The 11,346-nt window shown below is 43.7% G+C and overlaps 1 long non-coding RNA gene across 1 annotated transcript; it reads right to left on the bottom strand.

Moving 5' to 3' along the window:
* Positions 1 to 617: 617 nt before the first annotated feature.
* On the bottom strand, positions 618 to 6,177 carry LOC146172579 (uncharacterized). The gene is made up of 3 exons (XR_014702579.1): positions 6,044 to 6,177; positions 5,584 to 5,706; positions 618 to 673 (listed from the first exon to the last, which is right to left on the bottom strand). It is a non-coding gene; the product is annotated as an uncharacterized LOC146172579 (long non-coding RNA).
* Between the last annotated feature and the right edge of the window lie 5,169 nt (positions 6,178 to 11,346).

Below are 11,346 nucleotides of genomic sequence, written 5' to 3'. Positions count from 1 at the left end.
CCAGTCTTTTCGTTTTTAAGTGGGATAGCATAACAAGAAACAAAAACAATAGTAAAGCAGTGCACATAGAGTTACATATTAATATGGGTGTTATGACTCCTTCCCTACGTATTTCTGTCTAGACAGTTGTGCAAGCATACGTGTGGTAAACATCTGTAAATCCCCTACCTGGCAGTTTGCTGTTGCCAGTGCAGGTACCTCGTCCCCAGGTACATTTGACACCTACAGGAAAGGAAAAGCAGTGAAACACGTACCAAACTGAAATCCGAAGTCACACATGTTTATAGACGGGCCACAGTAGACATGAAAAATGAAAAAAAAAAGATATCGCTCTTGGAATGAAAGTTACCTATGTGTTGTCTACAGCCACGAAAAAAAAACGCCACCCTTACCACTCTGATGTGTAAGAAATAGTAAAAGCATGAATGAATGCATAGATTTCTTGACCGGTCTTTCCCTGTTTTTAAGTGGGACGGCATAGCAAGAAACACAAAACAAAGCAAAGCAGTGCATATTAAAGAGTTACATGTTAATCTGGGTGTTATGACTTCTTCCCTAGGTATTTCTGTCTAGACAGTTGTGCAAGCATTAGTGTGGTAAACATATGCAAATCCCCTACCTGGCAGTTTGCTGTTGCCAGTGCAGGTACCTCGTCCTCAGGCACATTTGACACCTACAAGAAAGGAAAAGCAGTGAAACACGTACCAAATTGAAATCCGAAGTCACACATGTTTATAGATGGGCCACAATAGACATGAAGAAAGGAAAAAAAAAGATCTCACTCTTGATATGGAAGTTAGCTATGTGTTGTCTACAGCCACGAAGAAAAGCAACCCTTACAACTCCGATGTGTAAGAAATAGTGAAAACATGAATGAATACATAGAATTCTTGGATGGGTCGGGGACCTTTTGTAAACCACTGAAACTTGGCTGAAGGGTGGGGCATCTTGTGAGGACTGCTGTTGCTGCAGTTCCAAGAGAACACCAAACTGGGATAGGGTCAAGGCTAAACTGACCTCTAAAAATGGGCACTTGATAAGCCAATGGGCCACAGCTGTAGAGGTCATAGGCAGAGGCAGCATGTAAGTATGCATGCCGCTGGAAAGGACTGAACTCCTTCCAACACTGTGCTGCTCGCTCTCCCACTCCAGATGTTTTGCTTGCAGCCCCATCCAACAGTGCAGCAAGAGCTCGAGTTTAACTGATGCCTGCATCAACAAAAAGCTGTCTCTCTCCCTCTCTCATATGCACAATCTCAATTTCTACTTCTCTCCTGTGCCTTGCCTTTGAGAAACTAGTTGGCTTTTAACCTCCATGCTTTTAACCCTGCAAAACTGTCTTTCCAGGCCAGAGCACAGATCTATTGGACAACCTTTCTTTTTGAGGTGGGAGATGTGTGTTCATAGACCTCAAAATGTCTTTGCAGACCCCCATTTGAGAAACACTGGAATAGGCCATCTGGAAGTAATGCTTCCACTGGATCCCAACTTATCTCTTATACTGTTGTCACATAGGCAGCCTTAATGCTCACTAATAGTTTTAAAATTCATGCAGATGCACAGTGGCAATATGGCAAACTGCAGTAGTCGTTGAGCAATAGGCATGTATAACATGCATAACTACAGCCAAGATTTAAAATTTAAAGGCACTTCAGATACAACTGTACTGGATGTTTAATGTTGACAATAGACTACAGCAATTTGGGCCGACTTTTAATTCCCCATTAACTGACTGATTACTTAAGCTTAATTACTGAAAGTTGTAAATATTTGCTGCAGAGCCAGATATTCAAACTTGTAAAGCACCAGTGGAAACCAATCATTGAATTGTTTCCTATATTATATATCTTTCGCAGAATATGAGAAACAAATGTGACCAGATGCTTGCGCCAAGCTACTGTGCTGCTCTCAAGCATTCAATGAGTGAACAAGGTTGGCTATGGCAACGGAATTATAATTCAGTTGTAGGTAACTGGTATTCCTGCTTTTACTGCACAATGGCACAAATGAATGTTCCTGACTGAGCATTCTAAATGAGAATGGAAAGGCTCTTTTCTTTATTTTGCAGTCTGCAATGGTAAGTCATTGCAGCATGCATTTGCACCTTCCCATGACACAGGCTAGAGACCCAAGTATCTACAACACTGTTGCGTCGCCATACCTATACAGTCATACTGCTGCCGACCTTGCCCGCCCATTACATATGCTGGACAGCTGCATAACAGCAAAGCTCAAGCACCGAATCAAGTGTTCCTTCGTATTTTATAGGCTTTAAAATGCAAACAAAAAGTGCCTGTGCAAGCAAGTGTTTTCTGAAGTTGTTCTAAAACCTTGCATATCTCACTTGGGGGCTACAGGAAATAATGTAGGAGTTAAGTAAATATAACCAGATAAGGGCAAAATAGCGTTTTTGAAATCTTAGCTCAAGTTGCTCAGAAAGCTTGTATGGCAGAAGCACTGAATGAAGCCATACACTGCCAATCCCACACTGAAGACCTATTAGTGATAGTGTTTCGCTCAGAAAAACTGCTTTAATGGTTCAAAGTTTGGCACTGTCTACAGAAAGTGATAGCGGATTGACAAAGAATGATGATATGAACTTCATATGGGCTCCAATTTATACAGCAAAGCTGGCACAGCCCAATGATCATAGTCCTTGTCATTTTCGCAGCTACTATACAGCAATTATGGCACAAAGTTCATAAGTATAGTGAAGTGCAGGCACACAGAATGCAACGAAAGCAGCATTCGTCTATTTTCATTCATACTCTGAAGAGGAGTCATTTTGACTGCTGGATGAATGGTTTCACTTGCAACTGCTTAGTTCAGGAAGCCAGAGTCCAGTACCATCTATGCATGGCCATCACTTCAGCTAAGCAGGCAATGTCCTTTTAGATTATGAGCCAAGTTTACAGCACCAGAGCATTATGCTGTGGAACAAATCCTAGTGTGCAACTGCTTTGTGTAGGTGAATGTGCTTGTTACTTGCTTTTAATTTTATGCAGTATTGCTGCAATGTGAGCACAGACTGAAACCTGCTGTGAAATGTCACTTCCTTTGCTTTGTAGACAAGCTTGCTCACATCTATGCCCTGCAAAGTTAAGTCAGTGTGTGTGCCAGAAACTCGAAGTTATGAGTAGTAGACATGGGCATGTTCCTGTTTTCACTTTACCAGTAATACAATTCAATCCTTAAACTGGTGAGCTGCAGTTTACCGATAGTGTGTATTAACTTTCTCTTCATCAATGGTTCATTTGACCTGGCTTGCTGCTTCATTTTTTTTCTTGCACCTAGGTTCCCACTTTCTCAAATTCACTCATCTATTACTGCTATAGCTCTTCTTTTCATGTAATATTTTTCAGGAAACACTAAATGTCTAAAAATACACTGCACCAGAACACCGTAAAAATATAAAGGAAACTAAAAAAACAGTGCTTTAAATGCAGCTTTGACTATGACAAAGTGTGATTTAGTGAGCATTACAGTTTCATTGCAAGCACAATTGCAATGATTACAATTATTGCCATAGTCATTAATTTAAAAGGAGAAAACCTATAATACCATTTGGAATTCTAAACTGGAAAGTGGTCGACTATAAAAATGCCACAAACATATGACCACTGGTTATGTAGCTAACGTGCCAGTTGCCAGTATTTTCATCAAAAGCTGCCTTTACTTCGGGCTTAAGGTAGTGCTATAGCGGTGCTTTTTTATCCTGCTTTTTCACCCCAGCTTTTTCGTCCTGTTGGTCAAAACGTTGCGGGCTAGTTGGTTCATCGCAAGGGGGAAACAGCGCTGTGTGTGTCTCGTCCTCCCTTTTTGTCCGTGTTTAGCTTGCGCTGTTTCCCCCTTGCGTCCTGTTGGCACACAGCAATGCTGCAGAGCTTCCTTTCTGTCCAGACACTCCTGAGACTACAATTAAAGGTGCTTGCTATGCTGCACAATCTGCTGAGTGAGTTCTGCATTGATGGAATCGTGATGTAGACACATTGCAATGTGGTAGAAAGTCGCCTATACTTCCATATCAAAACTATGTCGTCTTAATGCACTAAAGAAGCACTCCCACAGAGTAACGAAATGGTTCTCCATTCTGCTAATCTTTCTTAGATTAAAAATCAGTGCAGCCACCTATTTTATGAAACCTGCCAATACTGGGAGCTAATCTTTCCATTGCACTTAAGGCTGCAATAGCCATTTGGCAAAACCTCAACTAAGTCAATCTCCATTGAGCTTAGTGCCCACAGAAAACTACTGCATGGCAATGACTGACACCAACTGCACGCCATGACAATAAACTCAATGGACACTGAAACTATCTGTGTAAAGAGGTATAACCTACATGAAGACTGCTTTTCCAGCATATACCTTCCAAGCAGCAGATAACAAAGCATAAATCTCAACAAATATATAACTAACCATTTTTGACAAATCCATATAGTTTGTGCTTTTAGCGAAATTAAGTTTGCTATTGATGGCCACACTAAAAGCACTAAGTGATGCGTTAATGATTAAGAAAACGATTTCCCAAATGAAATACTGTTTTTGCAGTGATAGCCATCAAAGGAACCCCGCCTTTCAATTTGTGCGCCTAGAGTCCAAGCAAGTCCTTATTTCATGCCTTATTGGGCTTGCCACCTAAGTGGGTCAGGTTAAAACCAAGACCAGCCAAATCAAGAGAGAGAAATAGATGACAAAGAGGAAAACTACAGAACAGACTGGAGACATAGCAATGATGGCTCTCACAAAACACTTCAGTAAGCTGTAGCCTAGTTTAGGCAGTAACAATTTTTCACTATACACATCGAACCCACAAAGGATTCCTAATAATTGGTGGATGGAAGTATAGCACACCTCAAGAGATCTGTACTAAAGGAATCCATCATGACAAGTTACTGTACTATTTTAATAATAGTACAGTAATGTATCAATACAGGAAAGCTTCTACAGTCTTGTGTCATTTTGTAGTTCACAAATGCCATATTATGCATATCAGGGCTTGACTGTATGATAGTATACACAATAGCAATGGATTTTGGTACAGTGGATAGAGTCTAATTCTGCATAACTTCTTTTTGCAGTGAATAAAATTAGAATATTGAAAAATTTGATGTTTGGTCACCAACCATGTGCTGATTGCATACGATCAATACAGGAAACCCCACTTCTACCATGTGAATGCAAAATTTTGACAGCTGCATATTATCACCAAGAAATGCTGCGGGATGCTAGGTATGCATATAAAAAAAAAGCTGCACCACACTTTCGACTTAATGCTTAGCCCTGAAAGGTTAAAATTACAATGTGCAAAACACAGGTTGCTCAATTTCTATCAACAATGATTGGTAAGTTGCATTTCTTGATTTGCATCATGTACAAGCAGATCAGGCAAGTTTCACAAGGCTGAAGAGTTCAAGAAGGTATACTGAATGCTACAGTGGAAGTATAGACTGAAATATACACTTAAATGCAAAATTATTAAAAAGAAAGCAGAAGAGTTTATGAAACGGATTATTTTCTTTTAAAAAACTGCACCTGGCTAGTATGCTCAACCCCTGCAGAATGCGGTGTGCTGACAATACTGACATCTGGCATGGGCTCCTCGTGCAGCACTGATGAGGAGCAACTCTGCTTTTGCTGTTCTGATCCCCACAGTGGTAGATGCAGTTCAGTAGGTATTGCTGCCCATCGTGGTGAAACTGTCTGGTCCTGTTTGACATGGATAAACAAAAAATCACCGCAGCTGCAATAAGAAACAATTGTAAAACAGCCAATTACAGGGCACGAGTGAAAAAATGTTGTGAACAGTGGTATTTTGTAGTAGATACTACTATTGAGACTCGCTTTTGCTGAAATATAGCATGGCAAATCTGCACTGTTAAGAGTACTGATGGAACAACATTTTCCATAATCTCTAGCCACGATGCTATGCATTCTGTGCATGATATAGCCATGAGGATATAGCCATGAAGAACTTTGTAAAGTACCCCTTTGTTACACTAGAAATATATATATATATAGATAACTGAAGCCAGCATGTTATTACCTCATTATGAATAGCATTGTGACTGCCTGTATCAGGCTTGCCACTGCTGCTAGCACTGCCTTCGTCTGGTACCAAAGCCTCTGTGCTGCTGCCACATCGATTTTGTGAGTCAGGAGCTTGTTTGCCCAAGTTTCTGAAATAAAAATATGCAATCAACTGTCAACTTGTAAGGACAAGCAACGGCATCTAAAATAAAATATAATTTGGCTGCCAACTTAAAGAACAGAAAAGGAACAGCGCCCACCTATTTCACAGAAAACACGAGGTTGCTCTCAACACTTAACAGCTAGGTTCCAAAATGAACTGCCAAGAATACTGCTTAGAAACTATCAATGAACAATACATACCAGCTTATATTATGCAAGCTCCTGGGCCTACATATAAAATTTAAGTTCAAAAGTTTTCACAAATATCTGATATTCCGCATAAATTCTAGTTCACACTAAAATTTGCAAAGAACAACTTGGAGGCCACATCTTAAACTGAGATCATAACAAAACTTATCTATTAACAAAGCTGTATACATGTTATTTGAAACTATGTGAACCATATCTACTGACCTGAGATGTTTTTCACTTTGTTACAGCAGCAATGTGGCTTTTCTGGAATGGTTCCTTCTTACGCACTTTATGCATTCACCACCACAGATGGAAAAATAAGCTCATCCACTAGCTTTAATTCCTCACTGTGCTCTCCATTCTCATTGCTGCAAGTGCACCCCTCAACTATTATTCCTACCTTCTGGTGAAATGAATTGCACTCTCAAAACAAAGGATAGCTGGGGCAAGGACAGGACATGAAAAGAAGAAAAAAATGTAATCAATTCAAGTTTTTGTTTTCAAAGCCTGTCCATTAACTCAAAAAGAATATGATGACCTATCTTACAGAAAATTATATTTAAAATTCTATTTGGTCATATTTTAATTTTTAATTGGTTCACAGGAAGGGAAAGGCGCACTATTTGTCACACTTGCTCTGTGGACACCTGAACCGTGTTGTAAGGGTAGGAATGAGGGTGGGAGTGAAAGTGCACCTTTAAAAAAATGTTTCAATAATCGAGCATCATGGCATCGCAGCACTGGCACACCAGGACAAAACAAAAGGGCGAGAGACACAAACATAACTGCGCTGTACTTTCAACTTGATTTTGGACATTTTGATTTGCGCTTTACACTTGACAAAAGGGCATCAACGTGCAAGCGCACCTACAAGCCAGGTATGACAATCTCAGTAACCACGTGTTTCTTTTTCGCAAAAGAAGCAGGAAGAAAAGTCAGAGGCCGGGCCACAAAACCAATGCCGTGCAAAATACTAAAGGGGCTAAAAGCAAGGCAAAATTGGCAATGGAAAGATTCATGAAAAGGTGAAGACACGTAATAAATATTGTTACGGACGACAAGGAAGAAGAAGCGGGCAGTGGCGCGGGCAGGAGCGCTCGCGCTAGGCCCGCGAACATTCATTAAGCGTCATCTACCATCGTCATCGGTCATGTTCTGTCTCCTGTCTACATCGGTTTGCCGCTTCGTAACATTTGGTTGGAGGTGCGGCGTACGGCATCCCCATCCTCGCCTTGGAGCATCGATGCCATCTTCAAGCCGGGACCATCACCGAGGGCTCAGGGACGTCGCCGAGCAGCTTCGTCCCAGCCCTTAAAGCCCAGACCTGAACAACTACCACCGCACAGCCCCCAGCCCGGACCTGAAGACAAGGAGAACAGACATACCAATCAGAACCGAGACGAAGGACCCGAAAGACCCGAATGACCCGAAGGACCCGATGGACACGAACACGCAACCCCCGCCCAAGCTGCCCGACGTGACCTCGAGCCATCGGTCCCATGGACTCTGGTGACGGATGGTTGACAGCTCCAATGGAGGCGGATCACCCACGCATCAGACATCCTACCGGCAAGCCGTTCTATTCTTCCTTCTTCCTCTTCTTCTTCAAGCATCCAGACACGCCCATCATCATGCCATAAAATCATTAACATCGCTAAACTTCCTCGTCCACGATCGGGACGATCGCTCGGTGGCCCCGGGTTATGTTACGGACGACAAGGAAGAAGAAGCGGGCAGTGGCGCGGGCAGGAGCGCTCGCGCTAGGCCCGCGAACATTCAATAAACGTCATCTACCATCGTCATCGGTCATGTTCTGTCTCCTGTCTTCATCGGCTTGCCGCTTCGTAACAATATGATAAATATAATAAGCCAATAAATAACATTCCAAAAAACTTCAATGAGATAAAAGCAGGTAAAAGAAATTCATAAATGAGGCAATGATTAGCATCCAAAAGTTCAATGAGAGCTAAACTCAGGTGGTGGTGGTGGTGGTGGTGAAAAAAGTTTATTCATTTAAAAGGGGTGGATGTACGCATGGGCCGGATCTTTGACTATCAGCCCTTACAGATACTGGGTGGGGTCCCTAGTACGGGACGCCAGTGGCGTCGGCCGCTGCCCGGGCGCGTTCGACCAAGGCCCTTTGGGCCTGCAGGTCATAGCAGCCGAGCAGGGTTGCCTCCCAGTCCTCCCGAATGGGGTTGGGGTGAGCAGGAATAGCTGGGTTGGATGGGCAGGCCCACACCATGTGGTAGATGTCCGAAGACTTCTCCGCACAGTGCGGACAACTGCCCGTGAAGGAGGGATTAAAATGTTTTAGTGCTGCCGGGCACAGCAGAGTATTGGTATACAGACGGAGTAGAAGCCGCTCCTCCGTCTTAGATAGACCTTTACTCGGGCGAGGGTAAAGACAAGATTGATAGTAAAGAACAATGTCTTTAAAAGAATACGCGGGTTCGAATTCGAGATCCTGATCTAGGGGGTCGAGATGGGAAGCCCGGAAAGAGAGCGCGCGGGCGGCGGCGTCGGCTGCCTCATTCCCTTCGAGACCCATATGAGCAGGAGCCCATACTATTTTCCGGTAAGCGGGGTCCCCGGTATAGGTACAATTTTGAAGTAGTCGGTAGGCTAAGTATGGGGCCCAGCCTTGCTCGACGTTCCGACAGGCCCCTCGCGAGTCGGAGATAATTGTTTTAGAATCAGTGTGAGTAGCTGCCAGCGCAATGGCGACCTCCTCCGCGTGGGTTATGTCACGGGCGCGAAATGTAAGCCCGTTAACAGTTTTGGACTGGTGGACCACTGCGGCCGTGTACCATCCCCCATGGTGGGGGCCGGAGGCGTCCACGTAGTAAATGCCGGGTTTCGACCCATAATGGCGGCCCAGGGCTTCCGCCCGCGCCAGGCGCCGACCATTGTGGTCTTCACGTGTCATGTTTTTAGGAAGAGGGCGTACGTGGAGGGCGCATCTCCACTCGAAAGGAAGGCGTACACGATCTTCCATAAGAGTGGTATGTTGGATGTGTAGCCGGGCAAGGAGGCGGCGACCCGACAGTGTTTTAGAAAGACGTGTGTATTGGTTGGTTAAGTGAGCCTCTCGGATCTCCCGGAACGTATTCACCATGCCCAGGCCAAGTAGACGATGGTTGGAGGTGTTCACGGGGAGATCGAGGGCTCTCTTAAAAATTTTGCGCAGGACGACTTCGAGTGCATCCTCGTCTTGTTTCCGAAGGTGGAGGTAAGGAGTCGAATACAAGATTCGACTGGACACAAATGCATGCGCCAGCCGCAAGGCGTCTTTGCACCGCAACCCCCCACGTTTGTTAGAAACCCGGCGGACCATGCGGCCCACCTGGTCCCCCACCTTACGGAGTTTCGCCAAGGTAGTGTCCGACCGTCTATGTTGATGAATGAAGAGCCCCAGTACCCGGACTTCTGTTCGTTCAGGAATTGATCCTGTCTCTAAAAAAAGCTCAATTTTGGCTGTACACTTTGGTGAGGGACGTATGTGTACAAATTCAGATTTTTGAGGGGAGCATTGAAGGCCGCAGCGGCGAGCATAACGATCAACTATGGTTGCCGCTTGCTGCAGGTTGGCCTCAATATCTCCAAGAGAACCTTGCGTGGCCCACAGGGTGATGTCATCGGCATACAGCGCATGCTGCACACCAGCGACAGCACCCAACTGGGCTGGCAGGTGCATCATAGCCAGATTAAATAAGAGAGGAGACAGCACTGCACCCTGTGGTGTTCCTCTGGCTCCAAGTTGGAACGGGCCATGTTCGGTGTCCTGGATTTTAATGTAGGATTGGCGATCTGTCAAAAATTGCCGAATGTATCTGAACGCGTTGCGTCCGCAACCGGTTTGTGAAAGATGAGTGAGTATTACCTCATGAGTAACGTTGTCAAATGCTCCGTTCAAGTCTAAGGCGAGTATGACCTTGTCGTTGTGAGGGCATTCGACAGGATCAAGAACGTCCCAATTAAGTTGTAGCAAAACATCCTGTGCGGACCTGTACGGGCGAAATCCGAACATGGAGTCTGCGAAGATGTGTTGATTTTCCATGAACTCGGACAACCTGTCACGCACCATCGTCTCCATTAGTTTGCCCGCACACGAAGTTAGAGAGATGGGGCGAAGGTTGTCCGTGTTGATAGCCTTGCCAGCTTTTGGAAGGATGACGTGAGGTGACAATTAGCAAATGAGGTAACAATTAACAGCCAAAAATTTAAACAGTAGCAGGTTTTTGACTAACGGCCAAAACCTGCGACTGCTTGAATATTTGGCTGTTAATTGTTACCTCATTTGTTGAATGTGATCTCACATCATCCTTTAGCCTATTTTAGCTGTCAATGAATTTTTGGCAGTTAATTATTGCCTCATTTATGCATTTCTTTTCCCTGCTTTTATTTTTTGCCTCATTGGAATTTTTTGGCATGTTATTTGTTAGCCTACTTTATTTTTCATGCGTCTTCATCTTTTCATGAACCTTGCCTTGTTAATTGTTGGCTCTTCATTGCCATTTTTTACTTGTCATCTTGCCATGAGCTTTTAGTTGCTTCTATGCCTTGTTCTGAGCGCCGTTAGCATTTTTGTGCGGTGTCGGTTTTGTGGCCCGGCCTTTGAATTTTCTCCCCGATTTTTCATGAAAAAAAAAGAAAACAACACATGTGGCTGCTGAGATTATCATATCTGCTTTTTAGGTGTGTTTGCGCATTGATGCCCTTCTGTCAAAAGTAAAGCTCAAAACAAAACATCCAAAATCAAGTTGAAAGTTATGTGTGTGTATCTTGCCCTTTTGTCCTCATCTGCCAGCACTGCGATACCATAATGCTCAACAACTACTAACAAGCCCAGCAACATATCCGGCATAAGTTTTAATAACGTTGATTGCACGCATTCAGCGATTTTTGCAATTGTTTTTAGTTTCACATTTTAAAATTGGAAGGTGCATTAGCAGGCCATGCAAA

This window comes from Amblyomma maculatum, unplaced genomic scaffold, assembly GCF_055883805.1.
Source record: "Amblyomma maculatum isolate TAMU_Amacu unplaced genomic scaffold, ASM5588380v1 scaffold_13, whole genome shotgun sequence".
NCBI classification, from domain to species: Eukaryota; Metazoa; Arthropoda; class Arachnida; order Ixodida; family Ixodidae; genus Amblyomma; species Amblyomma maculatum.
The sequence above is the reverse complement of the archived record's forward strand: the minus strand, read 5'-3'. Positions and strand labels throughout refer to the sequence as shown.